This window comes from Myotis yumanensis, unplaced genomic scaffold, assembly GCF_028538775.1.
Source record: "Myotis yumanensis isolate MYYU_CA2020_CCGP unplaced genomic scaffold, mMyoYum1.0.hap1 SCAF_9, whole genome shotgun sequence".
In the NCBI taxonomy this organism is placed as follows: Eukaryota; Metazoa; Chordata; class Mammalia; order Chiroptera; family Vespertilionidae; genus Myotis; species Myotis yumanensis.
In genome coordinates, this window is record NW_027223760.1 from 40,651,741 (window position 1) to 40,668,785 (window position 17,045).

General features: G+C 39.0%; 1 protein-coding gene and 1 pseudogene across 1 annotated transcript in view; one reads left to right on the top strand and one right to left on the bottom strand.

Moving 5' to 3' along the window:
• The window catches only part of SEMA3E (semaphorin 3E), a 233,406-nt gene that overhangs the window by 73,490 nt on the left and 142,871 nt on the right, over positions 1–17,045 (bottom strand). The gene's annotated exons all lie outside the window — the stretch shown is intronic.
• LOC139016309 (importin subunit alpha-1 pseudogene) lies at positions 14,080–15,666 on the top strand (annotated as a pseudogene).

Sequence of the window (17,045 nt, forward strand, 5' to 3'; positions counted from 1 at the left end):
CTGAAGAGGTTGAATGATGATGAGGCTACAGCTTATTAATTGTGGTCCAAAATTTTATTCCAGAAATAAAACTGAATCTATATAGTGGTCAATATATATATATATAGACTGCCAAAATCTAACAAATGTTTCAGATATGTATAGACATATAAAACCACATTTAATATTTTAATCTTAGAAGAAAGAAAGCTATTGTTGGAGAAAATGGAAAGGTTGACACAAAAACTTCTTTTACTTGGAGTAATCCAAGTGTAAAAGAGAAAAGATATTTAAGAGAGAGAGAGATATTGGGGTATTTATATTCTCCAATGGCACTGAAGAGGCAGTGTAGAAAATGCTGAAGAAGAATGTAAAGTCAGTTATAAAAGGGGGCAAGGAGTAGAAACAACCAAAGTGCTTTGTCAAATTATATTCCCCCAATATCCTATATAATAAAAGCCTAATATGCTAAGTGTCCCATCAACTGGTCAGCCATTCAACAAATCAAAGCATAATATGCTAATGATATGCTAAGGCTGCTCAACCGCTCGCTATGACATGCACTGACCACCAGGGGCAGGCAGTCAACTGGTCAACCAGTCACTATGATGTGCAGTATCCACCAGGGGGCAGACGTTCCAACTGGTAGGTTAGCTTGCTGTTGGGGTCTGGCTAATTGGAACTGAGCAAGACGGGCTGGACACGCCCTGGAGACCTCCCGTGGTCCCTGCAGAGCTGGCCAACCTCCTGCATCCCTCCCAGGCCCCGATCGTGCACTGGTGGGGTCCCTCAGCCTGGCCTGCACCCTCTCGCAATCCGGGACCCCTCGGGGCATGTCAGAAGGCCAGTTTCAGCCTGATCCTGCAGGCCAGGCTGAGGGACACCACTAGTGCACGAATTCATGCAATGGGCCGCTAGTTAGGATAATAAAAGGACTTCATTCTGCTTGAATGTGTTATATTACTTTTCCTCATTTTCTTGTAGGAAAATAATGGTGATGAACAGCACATCAAGAATCCTGTATTCCTGCTGAAACCGGTTTGGCTCAGTGGATGGAGCGTCAGCCTGCGGACTGAAGGGTCCCAGGTTTGATTCCGGTCAAGGGCAAGTACCTGGGTTGTGGGCACATTCCCAGTGGGGGATGTGCAGGAGGCAGCTGATCGATGTTTCTCTCTCATCGATGTTTCTAACTCTCTATCTCTCTCCCTTCCTCTCTGTAAAAAATCAATAAAAAAATATATTATAAAAAAAAAAAGAATCCTGTATTCCTATTGAATTTCTATACTCTTCTTATTTTCCTCTGTCCAGCTGTTTCATCTATACTAATGCTCAAAATAAAGTTTTCTGGGAAATATATATATATACAGCTATTGAAGAATTTTAAAAGTTAATACAACAAATAAGGAAAAATATAGTTTACTTACTTTAAAATTTATTTTAATTTGCCTTTGGAAAATAAAACCTGATAAAATTCAATTTGCCAGACTGAAAATACATGTCATTTTAGTTAAGCCAATATTTTAATTAGACCACCAAATTTAACTATGTACATCTGTTCTATATCATGTTCATGAATTAGCAATAGCATAACATGTGATTGAATTTTTAACTAATTTAATTTCAGCACACTAATAAAATTCAAGTTAGTTTGCATGGAACCAACATATTCTTTAATCACCTAATGATACTCAAATGTCTTCGTGAAAATATTCTTGAAAACAAGAATGACCAACAAGGTTAACATGTTTTCTCCTTCTGGTCATTAATTTTCAATGAATGTCAAATGTATTTTTAGAGTTAGAGAAATTTATTAACATCATAAGGAATATTTTTTTCAAAATTTCTCCTTACTTTCAAAAGAACATTTAAACACTGAATTCATTTGACATCATTTTCAACTTAAAGCAGACTAATGTAGCTACTATAACACATCCACCATTACTCAATAGCCATCACAGGAGGAAAATAAATCAACTGGATGCTCCAGTATTATAAATGTGAAAATGTTAAACCACGATAACAAGTTATTGACATGAGATACAAAAGTTCATATGTAGAAAGTCTCTGCTTTTTCTATGTCATGAACTTATGTTGTGATCACTATCCGTTATCTTGTTAATATACCTTATATAAACAATTATATCAAAATATATCTCACAGCTCAAATACGGAAATGATAAAAGTGGTTAATTTTTATTGAGTACTTATGTCACTAGTGGGCTAAATGTTTAATTCATATATGATTTTATATTTTCATATTCAAATATTTTATATTTAAATATTACATATATTTATATCCTTATCACTATTGACCCTATGAAGTCAATGTTATTGAAATCTTTGTAAAATAACTACTTAAGTTACAGTGAAGAAATAAAACCTCAGATATTCCTAAATCCAAAGCTTATGCCTTAATGTCTCCACTCGTCCTTGCTAATGAGAACTATAAAACACAACATTTTCTCTAGACTTACTTTGTTGACAAGAAGGCCAATATCATAAATAGTAAATATTGCTTTTATTCTCCCTCCCTGTTCCTATTTTCCTATCAACCCTTTATATCCAACTGTTCTCTTCTATCATTTTTTTCCAATTTTATTTTTGACCCTTGTTTTAAATTGTCTAACAGTTTCAAAAAGCAAAAGAAAGGGGTAACAATAGGAATTATCTTCTACTGAGTATTTTCTCTATGTTCAACACAACTGGGTATTTTACATTTGCTTCTTCATAAAATTCCTAACAAACCCCATTTGGCAAATGTCAAGCAGCTCTTAAATGGCCAACAGAAGACAACAACTCAAAATGACTCAAAATTCCTAAGGCTCAATTAATATATAAAATATGCTCAACCTTATTAGTCATCAGGAAAATGAAAACTAAAACCACAATATGATACCCCTACACACACATCAAAATGACTTAAAAAAAAACAATACTATGTATTGTCTATGGAGTAACTACAACATTCATACATTGCTGGTAGACGTAAAATTGCTACTATAAATGGAAAATGGTTTAGTAGTATTTGCCAAAACTGAACATATGCATCCTCTATGACATAGTAAGTCCACTCCTACAATATACTAAGCAAAAACTTGTACATATGCTAATGAAAGACACACACAAAAATGTTCATAGCATCACAGTAACAGAACAAAAGCTGTAACAACCCAAGTGATCAGCAAAAGAAATATGCATAAATTGAGATATATCTATACGAAAAGTACTACACAGAAATGAGAATACATGAAGTATAACTACACACAACATAGATTATTCTCACTATATTATTAATCAAAAGAAGCTAGACACACTCACACACACAAAATATGTGCTGTGATTCTATGTAAAATTTTAAGAGAGTCACACTAATTTATGGTGATAGAAGTCAGAAAAGTGGTTGTATAGGAAGAATAGTGACTTTAAAGGGGGGAAAAAGATTTTGGGGGTCTAGTGATGTTTTCTTTCTTAATCTGGATGCTGATTACATAGTTGTGTTCAATTTGTGAAAACGAATCATAGGTGCATTTTTTTGATCTGCATAATTTCCTGTATGAATTTTATAAGTTGCCAAAAAATACATACTTAAAAGCTGTCTCTGTTCTCTATGCTATGCTGCTTAATTTATGTTCTAAAGACCAGACAAGTAAAAATAAATATCTGTTATTATGTTATCACCAAACCTGTTCAAGAGTTGGCAAAATCTATATCATTAAAAGAATTACGTGTGTGACAGGTTACTTATAAATTCTATCTTATAAACATTTTAACCAATTCCTTAATTTGGATTTGTTAGAATCTTAGAGGTCAACATTAAAGTATCACTGTAACAACACTCATTCATTCATTCATTCATTCATTTACTCGCTGACTCATTCATCCTAAGATTATTGACTAACTGCTAGATTCTAAGCACTTAAGGGTTTTGAGGAAGTTCATAACCTTTTAGTGCTTGAGGAACAGATGCAAATGCCTGTCAGGATTAGGCGGAGATGGCAAACGGGCAGAGGCTGGTTTAAGCGTGCATTGTGCTGTGATGGGGACTGTGGAATGTTGTTCATCACATGCTCCCTATTGAGGAGTGGGGCAGCAGCTACTTAGCACCAACCGATTCTTTTCACATCGGTCCCATGGAAATCACAATCTACTATGTGAAACCAACCAGTTTTCAAATGTAGGCTCTATAGAAGAAAACAAACAAGAAATTCTGTCTGTGACAAACAAAGCACACTTGTGAGCTGAATCAGGCATATGGTGCTAGTTTATAACATCTGATCAAACTGGAGACATGAATGCTTATGGGTCTACATTGATGAGCATCTCATTTGCCATTTAGATGCTCAACAACTCAAGCATCAGACTCATTCTCTGCTTCGCTGTACCCTCAGGATTAGTTGTTAAAAATAAATCACTTGATTACATATTATGGTTCATTCTTATTAAGAAATACTATGCAGCCATTTAAGTGAATGGGATAGGATTATTATGCCCTAACATATGCCCATGTAGTATTTCTGAGTAAAAATCATTAAAATAAGAACCTCAGATAGACTGTTAACATTTTATTATTATTACACAAACATGCACATATTTCAAAAAAGAAACATCAGATTATTAACAAAGGAGTGCCATGGAAGAAGTGGGCAAAAGGTGGTACTGGAGCACTTTCATATTTTGTTTCAAAATTTTAAGTAAAAAAACAAAACCCTCATAGCAGAGCTCGCTGCTCCCTAAGGATCCGAGCGGCTTTCATTAGTTACAGGTCTGGCCCAACTACCAGTAAGTCTCTCCTGGTCCCTCAGTCCCCAGTGGCCAACAGGAAAGTTGCTCAGCAACACAGTATCATCTGATTTCTCTCTTCACCTTCTCTTATCTCACAGGCACCTTGCTGGAGAGCAAGGCTTTTTACACACACGCACGCTCGCATGCACGCACACTGCAAAAGGGAGCTGTAAGTGAAGCGTGTTAAGCAGCCTGCCTTTCCAAGAGCTTTCATATAATTATTGTTAGACAAAAACCAGGACAAGGAATCCTGTTTTCCTTCCCAGCAGCAGTTCCTGCCACCAGCTTTCACTATTAAGATTGACAGGAGAGAAAAACCTGGAGGAACAATCCCTCTGTATGGAGGTCACTTTTAAATAACCCGAGGGGTTTTAAAAACCACAAAAATGACAGGCTGCAAGATGTGGAGAAAGTCATGCTCACCTCCCAATGCCCGGGGATTATAACACTGCCTTTTCTATCACCTGCACTGAAAAACATTCTTTTCATTTGCAGTAAAAAAAAAGCATAAAAACAACAATGTAATAAATGGCTGAGTGCCCAATGGACAAGATATATCATTTCTCTAAAAATATTGGTTCAATTTCAGTCTTCTAAGCCTTCTTTACCAATTCAAAAGTTTTTGTCTTCTTTTTTAAAGGGCTACTGATATATTGTCTTTTTTAGGTAGCTACTACATTAGTGTAAATAATTTCCTCTTGCACATTTAACATTCACTATATATCTCAATGAATGAAATATCTCCATTTTCCCTGCTTAAAAAAAAAGAGTATTGCTGTCCGGTAGTTTCTATTTCCATTGATCATAATTTCTATTATATTTCTAATCAAAAATACATATAAAGACCCGATCTGCAGAATGAAAAACTCATAGGCTGAGGGCAAAGAAAATATAAACCTGGTTTCATAGGGTGATACATTTTACCTTTTAATCACTTATTTGAAATGAGAATATAAAAAATTGCGAACATTTGAAAAACATAAAACATTTCTATATATTGTTTTCACATAACTGGATCAGAAAATTACAGACTTTAAAATAGGTGACTTATAAGGTTTATAAAATTATCTTAATGCAAATTATCATCTGGATATTTTTGTTAACTAGAAGCATATTTAATATATAAAAATTATCTGAGAGTATAAATATTGCTAAATACTCAATGTAAATTTTTATATATTTATTCTATTTAAATGGCTAACAGCCACCTAGATTTTTATACAATTATTTAAAAACTGTTACTTTTAACATTTTTAAACGTTTTTATAGGTCATTACAGCTAAACAGACATAAACAAACATAGACCTAACATAAACCTATTAAAAGAACAAACTTGGAAATGTTTGGAATTTTATAGGTTTAAAAGCTAAGTGTGGCAAAAGTTGACATTAAACAAAATTTGTGAAATCAAGATATGAGTATTTCTTTGGGAAAAACAGACTATTAAGTGCACAGCATATTAATCTCTGCTGTGAAAAGAAATACTAATATCAGTCATAAAACTCTGATGGGTTACTCCCCCCCCCCATTGATTTTTAGAGAAAGTGGGAGGGTGTGAAAGAGGAGAGAGAGAGAGAGAGAGAGAGAGAGAGAGAGAGAGAGAGAGAGAGAACATTGATGTGAAAAAGAAACATCCATTGGTTGCCTCCCTCAAGCACCCGACCGAAGGTCTGGGATCAAACCTGCTACCCAGGTATACCCGTGACCCTTTGGTGCACGGGCCAATGCTCTAACCACCTAGCAACACTGGCCAGGGCCCTGCTAGGTTACTTTTTAAACCTCTTGTAACTGTTACTAGTTTTATTGGCTATCCCAATGAAATTTTTACTCTGCACTATAAGAAGAAACTAAGTTTTTTTAAAAAAATATATTTTATTGATTTCTTACAGAGAGGAAGGGAGCAGGACAGAGAGTTAGAAACATTGATGAAAGAGAAACATCGATTAGCTGCCTCCTGCACACCCCCTACTGGGGATGTGCCCGCAACCAAAGTACATGCCTTTGACTGGAATCGAACCTGGGACCCTTGAGTCCGCAGGCCGACACTCTATCCACTGAGCCAAACCGTTTAGGGCACTAAGTTTATCTACTAAGAAGCAAATATTAAGTACCTTTGAGGAAAATATATCTGATAAAATTTATATAATTATAACATGTATATTTCAATCAATTTTGTATACTTAAGTGTGATTGCCTGAAAAGGTATTTTCAAAATTTATTGAAAATAAAAGGTTCAAACTCTAAAGGATCTATGGGATAGTATGAAAAAATATATGACTCTAAAAGGCAAAAACCCTATTATGTATAAATAGTCATCTTTGCACATTACAAAATATTTAACTAGTGAATAAAGACAACTACAAAATACATCATTTCTAGTATATGAAGTAGAAATGTGAACTGACTTGGTAAGAACATTATTTGGGTATAGTTTCCAACATATTTTCAAAGGGATTTTATTCTGCATTGGGGTATATATGAAATCTTATGATTGTATGGCTGATAATATTCCAACTTAAATAGCTGAGCTGCTCCTTTCTGCACTAGAGGAAACTTGTGTCAAAACCATGACTGAAAATCAAAAAAGTGACTTATTGCTTATCTTTGGTGCCAAGCTCCTTTGCATGAGTAATATATTCAACATATTTAAAAATTGATTAAAATAGGCTTTAAATTAAAATACACCAGGAAAAATATACCCTATACTAATTAAATATGGCAGTAATTTATAGTTAAATGCTTATGCCCTCAAGCATAATCAAATTTTTCCATCTTTGGTTAGACAAATTCTGGAGGTGGCCCAAGATTAATATCCCTTAATCTTTATGATTCTTGCATGGAGGAATGCAGCATTCTTTTTATTTTTCATTTTATTATATTTTTTTAATTTTTATTATTGAAAATGTTATGAATGTAGGATCCTTTGAAGAGCCGTGAGCAAATTTAGAAAAGAATGATTTCATTTTTTTACCCTTCACCTTGTGTGGTTGCCTTGCACCCCAAGAAACACCCTCTTAAAACTCTAGTACTAATCCAATCCTCCTTTCATATGTAAGACAGGCAAAGGATAGTATTGCAGGCAGAAGGCTAATGGCACTCAAGATTCCCACTCCACATAGAGATGCCGGTATAATCTCTACCCTTTGGGTGTGGGTGGGCCCTACAAATCCAATAGGGTTAGAAATCACTCTCTAGATTTTAGTACTTTATATGGTGGCTGTATAGTAGTTGTTCTTATTAAATTACGTTAAATGACTTCCTCATAGTACATTGGAAAGGCAGATTCTTTTGCTGGCCTTGAAGAAGTCTGCTGCCATGTTGTTATAGGACCACGTGGCAAGAACTGCAGGTGGCCTCTGAGAGCAAGAGCAGATCCTGGGTGACATTAAGAAAATAGGGACTTGAATCCTACAACTGCTAGGATCTAAATTCTCCCAACAACCACAAGAACTTAGACTATGGCTCTGAGGTCCAGAAAGATCACAGCCTATGAAATACCTTGATTTCAGAGACATGGAAGCATGGGATAGACTGTTGAATCTCAGAGGGAAGGGTTGGAGGCGGGAAGAGATTAACCAAAGAACTAATATGCATATACGCATAACCCATGGACACAGACACTAATGCAGTGAAGGCCTGCTGTGGGGCAGGAGCTGGGTGAAGGGGGGCAATAGGCGAAAGTGGGGGGACATCCATAATACTTTCAACAAAAAAGACTTTTAAAAAAAGCAATACTTTGATTTCAGCCTTGAGACAGTGGGGTCAGCTAAACAGTGCCTAGAATCCTGACCCGCAGAGACTGTGAGATAGTAAACCTGTGTTGTTTTGGGGTATTTGATTTGCAACATAGAAATCTAATACAAATAGTATCATGCTAATATCATTGTGTTAATATCATTGTGTTCTAAGAGAAACTTCAATGGCTAAGTATTAAAAGTGACTTTAATTTTGCAGGAGTTCAAGACCTTTGTCAGCTCTCTAGAAATATATATTTTATACCTGAACCTTTTTTTTTTCAGCCTCGACATTCAACACATAATTTCTATTTTCTTTGAATGGTGAGTAAATTAGAGGTAGACATACACTTGTAGTATTTTATGTAGTACTTTTATATTTGTATAGCATTTTACTATTTAAAAGGTACCCTAAGATGTCAGACAGGATAGCAACAGAGGCATATATTCTATTCTCCATAAATTCCCCCAGAAAACCACACGAAACAACTAGAAATGCAAAACCAAAAGATCATTGACAATGCCTACAGCAAAACTAGCTATTAAGGATCTCCATGAGCCCCCAAGTACTGCAGGTGAACTACTGGGAACTTTAAAGCACGCAGAGTATTAATATCTTGCAGGAAGAAGCAGGGAGAAGGAACCAGTTTTGTCAAACCTGAGAAAAAAAGAACTCTCATATTCCCCAAATGTACGCACTGAGAGTGTAGCGTCACTTTAGAATGACAGCTGAACCTGGGAGAGATTTGTGCTGCTTTAACCTGCAGGTGATTGCAGGGGTCTGGGGGAGAGATGAAGCCCTGCGAATCCTCAAAATGAACCTGCCCACCCCACTTCCAAGAACAAACTGCAAAACTTTTTCAAGAAAAGGGTAAAGAAGGTCAAGGAAAAAGCAACCTTCAGATAAAAGACGAAGGTATCATAGATACCCTAACTCCAAGCAGCTAAGCGGTCATATCCTCTTACTTGACAAATACACGTAGTTTCTATATCCACTGTGCTAAGAAAACCTTCTTTCAACACTCCAACATTTTAATGTCCTCCCCAATATTTCTGTTCCTTAACAAGTCTATTTCTGGATTAAATAGGTAATATTATTGCTTTTATTTGGGCATTTTCAGTGATTTCTTAATCTCCTACATTCTAATTACTCACGACTTTACTAAAACTGCCCTCTCTGTAGCATTAATGATGTTGCCTATCATTTTAAAATTTTTTTTTCCTTTTACAAGTGTGATTCTGAATTTGCACTAACCTGATTTGCCTTATACTACTCTGTCTGCTCAGTCTGTTTACACTGATATTCCCATTCTACTGTCAACTAAATAATGGCATTTTCCAAGTTCCTTTGATAAAGTGTGAGAGGGAGAGACAGACAGAGAAAGCAAGTGAGAAAAAAAATAAGACAGAGAGAGAGAGAGAGAGAGAAGGAGAGGGAGAGGGAGAGGGAGAGGGAGAGGGAGAGGGAGAGGGAGAGGGAGAGGGAGAGAGAAAATCCTTCAGGGACCATTAACTCCTGAGGGTTCAATAATTCAATCTATTGTGATATTTAATCTATTCTGATAACATCTTCTCTCAGCTCCAGGATCATTTTTTTAAAACAATTGCACATGGAAATTAAAGAGTTACAACTGAGAAATACCTAACATTTTTGATGTTCTCACAAAAGCCTACTCTGTCTCCTTAGCTCCCTCTTGCTGTTAAATACTTTGTTTTCCTAGAAGTAAAATGGAATTGGCTTTCAATTCCCTTTCACCAGCGACATCCAATAAAATGTTAGTTACATAAACTCTCCTGCTGGGCAGCTTCTCACATCAGCTCCACACTTCCTGTCCTTTTGTGACAACACTATTAAATATCCTCACAATCCTCTAATTTCTCTCTGCCTTTCATCTCTCTCTGCTTGAATCAATCCAAAAGATTACTAATGCTATGTCAATCAAACACTGTTCAAGCTCCTTCGTGGTCCTCATGTTGTCTTTAAAATAACTACAGAATGCCACTGTCTAACATTAAAATCCTCCCCAATTTGTCCTAGCTCTGTATCCTGCTGTTTCTGAACCAACTAGATTAATATCTGCAAACCTATCCCATTCATGCCTGCCTCTAACTTTTTAATCAAACTATTTGCCTTGCCTCTAATTGTTTGTAATTTCTCATTCTCTTGATAAAAATGGAGTACGGGGAATAAATCTCTCATCAGATGGCCACAAGTTCCTCTTACGTCATATACAGATTTTTTCCAAAATGTGTTTTCAATCATATTTAATACCTATATAGTTATATGAAAAAATAGTCAATATCACACATATGAAGATGAATTACACGGAGTCCCACTTCTGTTAATGGCAATGCAGCTTGTAATGAACTAACTCTCCCACAGATAATGATGATGATCTAAGTAAAAACATATAAAAACATTATTGGAAGGCACTGGAGATTAGTTAAGAAAGACAAAGACTGAATCGTTTTTATTTTATTTTTGTTAATCCTCACCAGAGGGTATGTTTGTTTGGTTTTCAGTTTTAGAGAGAGTAGAAAGGGGGGAGGGAGTGGGAGAGAGAGAGAGAGAAATATAATTGTGAGAAAGATACATCAATTGTTTGCCCCCCATTCATGCCCCAACCAGGCCAAGGGATCAACCTGCAACCCAGGTACATGGCCTTGACTGGAATAAAACCTGAGACCTTTCAGGCTGAGGCTCCAACCACTGAGCACCCTGGCCAAGGCTGAAGAGTTTTCAATTTAAGGTAACCCACATTCCATGTTATGAGAAAGGCTACAGTGATGGCGCACCTTTTGAGCTCGGCGTGTCAGCATTTTGAAAAACCCTAACTTAACTCTGGTGCCGCGTCACATATAGAAATTTTTTGGTGTTTACAACCATAGTAAAGCAAAGACTTATATTTTTGATATTTATTTTATATATTTAAATTCCATTTAACAAAGAAAAATCAACCAAAAAAATGAGTTTGTGTGTCACCTCTGACACGCGTGTCATAGGTTCGCCATCACTGGCGCTAGAATCAAGCAGAGACTTTTTAGATTGGAAAGCCATAGAAAAGACATGTAAAGTACCAGATCAGATGAAAAGCGAGAAGATATAACTGGAAACTGAGTGAGGAACCCTGAAATCTGTGTGTAGATTCTCCCCCAAATCCTTGGCTAACACATGAACTGCATGTGCAAGCAGACCATGAAAAGCAGTGGCTGGAAAATTGAAAGATTTATGGCTGCTGATTATACTAAAAGAGCTTTGAGTCCAGCTGAGTAAACTGCCTGCTAGAATAAAAATCAACTTTCTTCAAAAGATAACAGAATCCAAGATCCAGAATGAGAACATATGATCTATGATGTCCAGTTCACAATAATAATTAATAGACATGCAAAGAAACAAGAAAATAATGATTCAGAGTCAAGAGAAAAAGCAGTCATTGCAAACTTACTTTAGGTTGACCCACAGTTTAAATTAGCACACCAAGATTTTAAAACAGTTGTTAAAAATATACAGTCAATCGCTTAAAGGTAAATATAGTCATTATGAATAAAAACTGGGGGAACACTTAGTATATAAATAAAGAAATAGAGAAAGTGAAGATTCTAGATCTGAAAAGTACAATATCTATATGAACCATTAATGGTGTGGGCTTAAGAGCATATTAGGGATGTCAGAAGGAAGAATTAATAAACCTGCAAATAAATAATAGAATTTATCCAACTTGAAAAATAGAGGGGAAAAAAGATTGAATAAAAATGGACAGAATCTAGGGTCCCAGGGGATCAACAGGGCGGAGCGAGCAGTTATAGCTGCTCTCAGTCCTGCCCTCAGAGGCCCCACTTCCCAGTGTCCCGGCAATCACTGCAAGCACCTCTGAGAGAAAGCTGCCCTTGAGTTCCAACTGATGCCAGACAGTCCAGTTTCTCCTGTATGAGTCTGGGTCCTCAGTGACTCGCCCAGAACTGGAGCTCAGAGCTTGAGACTCCCGCCTGATTGAAAAGACAACCGTGTCCTCAGCCGCCAGCCCTCTCTGCCTGCGCCTCTGGACCTCTATACCTCTGTATTTCCACACCGCACCTCCTCTGAGTCTCAGTATGCTTTTCTCTTTCCTTCTAGATGTAGAATTTCCACTCAGCCAGCCTTCTTGTGGTTCTGGGTGATATCTGTTCCGTCTTTTAGTTGTATTTTTGAAGTGGTTGTGCGAGGCATTCTTTGGTGTTTACCTATGACGCCATCTTGGTTTTTCTGCTGTACCACAGTTTTTTAATCCACTTAGTTTTTTGGGCATTTGGGCTGTTTCCAGATCTTGGCTATTGTAAATAACACTACTAGGAACATAGGGGTGCATATATTCTTTCTGATTGGTGTGCCTCGTTTCACTTATTTGGCAATGTGTTTTATTAGAAACTCTGATAAACGGGTGGTTTTGTTTCCTACTTTGTGCTTTTCTGAAGTGTCCAGCTTTTCTACAGTGACTTCTGTAATTTAATTTATATTCTCTCTCCTTGCCATTGGATCCGTGAATCAGTCCAGAGGTTGTTTTCTCAAAGTCCCTTTATTCTTACAAGGCAAAATTAAGTTCCAGAAAAGAAAATAATGGACAGCCTAGCTTAGGTCACATGTCTGGTGTGGTACCATCAGTTAAGACCAGGAAAGCAAGGTCAAACAAAAGCAAACTTGGCTGCTGGGACCTATATGTATAGATGGAAGAAAGTGGGATGGGTCCCAGAGAATGTTAAAGGTCACCTGAATCCCATTCTACTAAGCTGCATGCTTGAGTGGGGGATCTGTTTGGCTCTTTATTCAGCAAGTAGTTATTGAACACCTTCTATGAGCCAGGCACTGCTTTGGAATGCAGCCAAGCCAAGGAGGCATTAAGCTCACATTCTGGTAGAGGGAGAGAAACCATAAACTGCCGGAAGCTGGTCCATCCTTGCTGCTTGATACAGTTGCTGCAGGGAAGAAACATCTGCACAGCATATGTTTCAAGGGACCTGGTGTATATGGCATACTGTTCTTAATATGTTTGCTCCCCTTCTTGGTGCTATGTGTTTTAACCAAGGTTACCTCCCCGAGAAAGGTTGTTTCCCCAGGTAGGGATTTTTTCCTGAAGTTAGGGAGGGAATAAAACCCCTTAACTAAGTGCCAGGCATGTAATTAATCACTTTAACTAAGAACAATCAGCTTAAATTATATAATCTTTACTCCCTGGAAAGGAGATAAGAAACGCCCTAACCTTTGGAATAGAAATTGATAGGATTAAAATCAACTGGTATAAATACAGATGTAACAAGACAATCAAACACAGAACCTGGCTGGAGGTCCTGGACAGAACTTGGCTGGAGATCCTGGCTAGGCTGCTGATCAACTGCACTCGGTCTCCGTGTCCTTCATCCTTTGCCGACTTCGTCCACACCTTTGGGAACCCCTGGACCTGCTAGGGTTGGTCTTCAATACACCATCTGAGAGCTGAGCCGCTGTAGATATTCTCAGAGCAACCAAACCACAGCTGGTCCTCCGCTCATGGGTCTCCTGTGAAAGCCTGAGTGACTGTGTGGAGCTTGCTTCTCCCTTTGTCTCATAACCATGCCCACCAACGAGAATGCTAATTGGCCAGCTGCCAGCCTTAATAGATTCAAGAACAAGGGGAAAGACAGTGCAGAAATGAGGCGGTGCCGAATAGAAGTTAATGTGGAGCTGAGGAAAGCTAAGAAGGATGACTAGATGCTGAAAAGGAGAAATGTGAGCTCCTTTCCCGATAATGCTACGTCTCCACTGCAGGAAAACCGCAACAGCCAGGGCACTGCAAATTGGTCCGTTGAGGACATTGTCAAAGGCATAAATAGCAACAATTTGGGAAGCCAGTTCCAAGCTACTCAGGCTGCAATGAAACTGCTTTGTATGGAAAAACAGCCATCCCGAGACAACATAATCCGGACTGGTTTGATCCCAAAATTTGTGTCCTTCTTGGGCAGAACTGATTGTAGTCCCATCCAGTATGGCTCTGTTTGGGCCCTCACTAACATTGCTTCTGGGACTTCGGAACAGACCAAAGCTGTAGTAGATGGAGGTGCTATTCCAGCACTCATTTCTCTGTTGGCTTCTCCCCATGCTCACATCCGTGAACAAGCCGTATGGGCTCTAGGAAATATTGCAGGTGATGGTTCAGCTTTCCGAGACTTGGTTATCAAGTATGGTGCAGTTGACCCACTGTTGGCTCTTCTTGCAGTTCCTGACATGTCATCTTTAGCATGTGGTTACGTACGTAATCTGACCTGGACACTTTTAAACCTTTGTCGCAGCAAGAATCCTGTACCCCCATTAGATGCTGTTGAGAAGGTTCTTCCTACTTTAGTTCGTCTCCTGCATCATGATGATCCAGAAGTATTAGCAGATAGCTGCTGGGCCATTTCCTACCTCACTCGAGGTCCAAATGAATGGATTGAAATGGTTGTGAAAACAGGAGTTATGCCCCAACTTGTGAAGCTCCTAGGAGCTACTGAATTGCCAACTGTGACTCCTGAGCTAAGAGCCATAGGAAAGATCGTCACTGGGACAGATGAACAGACGCAGGTTGTAATAGATGCAGGAGCACTTGCCATCTTTCCCAGCCTACTAATGAACTCCAGAGCTAATATTCAGAAGGAAGCTACGTGGACAATGTCAAACATCACAGCTGGCAGCCAGGACCAAATACAGCAAGTTGTGAATCATGGATTAGTTCCATTCCTCGTTTTTGTTCTTGCTAAGGCAAACTTTAAGACACAAAAGGAAGCTGTATGGGCTGTGGCCAACTATACACGTGGTGGAACAGTTGAACAAATTGTATACCTCGTTCATTGTGACGTAATAGAACCACTGATGAACCTCTTAACTGCGAAAGATGCCAAGATTATTCTGGTTATTCTGGATGCCATTTCAAATATATTTCAGGCTGCTGAGAAACTAGGTGAAAGTGAGAAAATAAGTATAATGATTGAAGAATGTGGAGGTTTGGACAAAATTGAAGCTCTACAAAACCATGAAAATGAGTCTGTGTACAAAGCGTCACTAAACTTGATTGAGAAATATTTTTCCGTAGAGGAAGAGGAAGATCAAAATGTGCCAGAAGCTACCTCTGAAAGTTATACATTCCAAGTTCAGGATGGCACTCCTTGGACCTTTAACTTTTAGATTGTACAACTGAGGCATAAAGTTGTTTGTTGTGTACTATGATGGGTATAAGTATGTCTTACTGTTTCTCTACTAAGAACTCTTTTTAAGCCCTGATTGGTTTGGCTCAGTGGATGGAGTGTCAGCCTTCGAACTCAACGGTCCCAGGTTCAATTCCAGTTAGGGGCATGTGCCTTGTTTGGGGGCACATCCCCAGTGAGGGATGTGCAGGAGGCAGCTGATCGGTGTTTCTCTCTCATCAATGTTTCTGGCTCTCTATCCCTTTCCCTTCCTCTCTGTAAAATATCAATAAAATATATTTTTAAAAAAATGGACAGAATCTTGGTGATCTGTGGAACAATGATATATATATATATATATATATATATATATATATATATACACTAATAAAAGAGAAACATGGTAATTAGCATACGACCACTACCCTTCCCATTGGCTAATCAGCATATCCTTATGCAAATTAACTGTCAGCCAAGATGGCGGCTGGCAGCCATGCACTGAAGTGAGCAGGGAGGCTTGCTTGCTCCAGTGATTGCAGACTCCAAATTTCCCCGCCTAACTTGCCGGCCTCTCAGCTGCAACTCTAAGCAACTATGTAACAAATATAGAAGCTAAACAAAACCCTAGAAACCTGCTTTATTCAGCCGGGCTTCAGCCAGCCGGACCGCAACATTGTATCGATGTTTTCAGCAGCGAGGCCTCAGAGCTAAAGCTGGCCCAGATTAAAAAAAAAAAAATAGAAAAAAAGGAGCGGTTGGGAGCTTCAGTCAACCGCTTCCGGAAAACAGCCCTCAGCCCCTCACCCAGACTGGCCAGGCACTCCAGTGGGGACCCCCACCCTGATCTAGGACACCCTTTAGGGCAAACCAGCCAGCCCCTACCCATGCACCAGGCCTCTATCCTATATAGTAAAAGGGTAATATGCCTCCCGGCACCGGGATCAGCAGAGCAGCGAGGCTCCCGGCACCAGGATCAGCGTGACAGGGGAAGGCGCCCCAACCCCCTGATCAGCCCTGCTCTGTGTGTGACAGGGGAAGGTGCCCCAATCCCCTGATCGGCCCTGCTCTGTGTGTGACAGGGTGCGGCACCCCAACCCCCCCCCCCCCCCCACGGGTCTTGCTCTTTGTGTGACAGGGTAGATAGAGCCATAACCTCTCCATCGGCTCTGCCCTGAGTGTGACAGTGGCAGCGCCCCAACCCCCTGATCGGCCCTGCTCTGTGGGTGGTAGAGGGTGGCACCCCAACCCCCCTCCACAGGCCTTGCTCTGTGGGTGACTGGGGAGAGCCATAACCTCCCCATTGGCCCTGCCCTGAGCATGACAGGGTGCAGGGCCCCAACCTCCTGATCAGCCCTGCTCTGTGTGTGACATGGGGCGGTG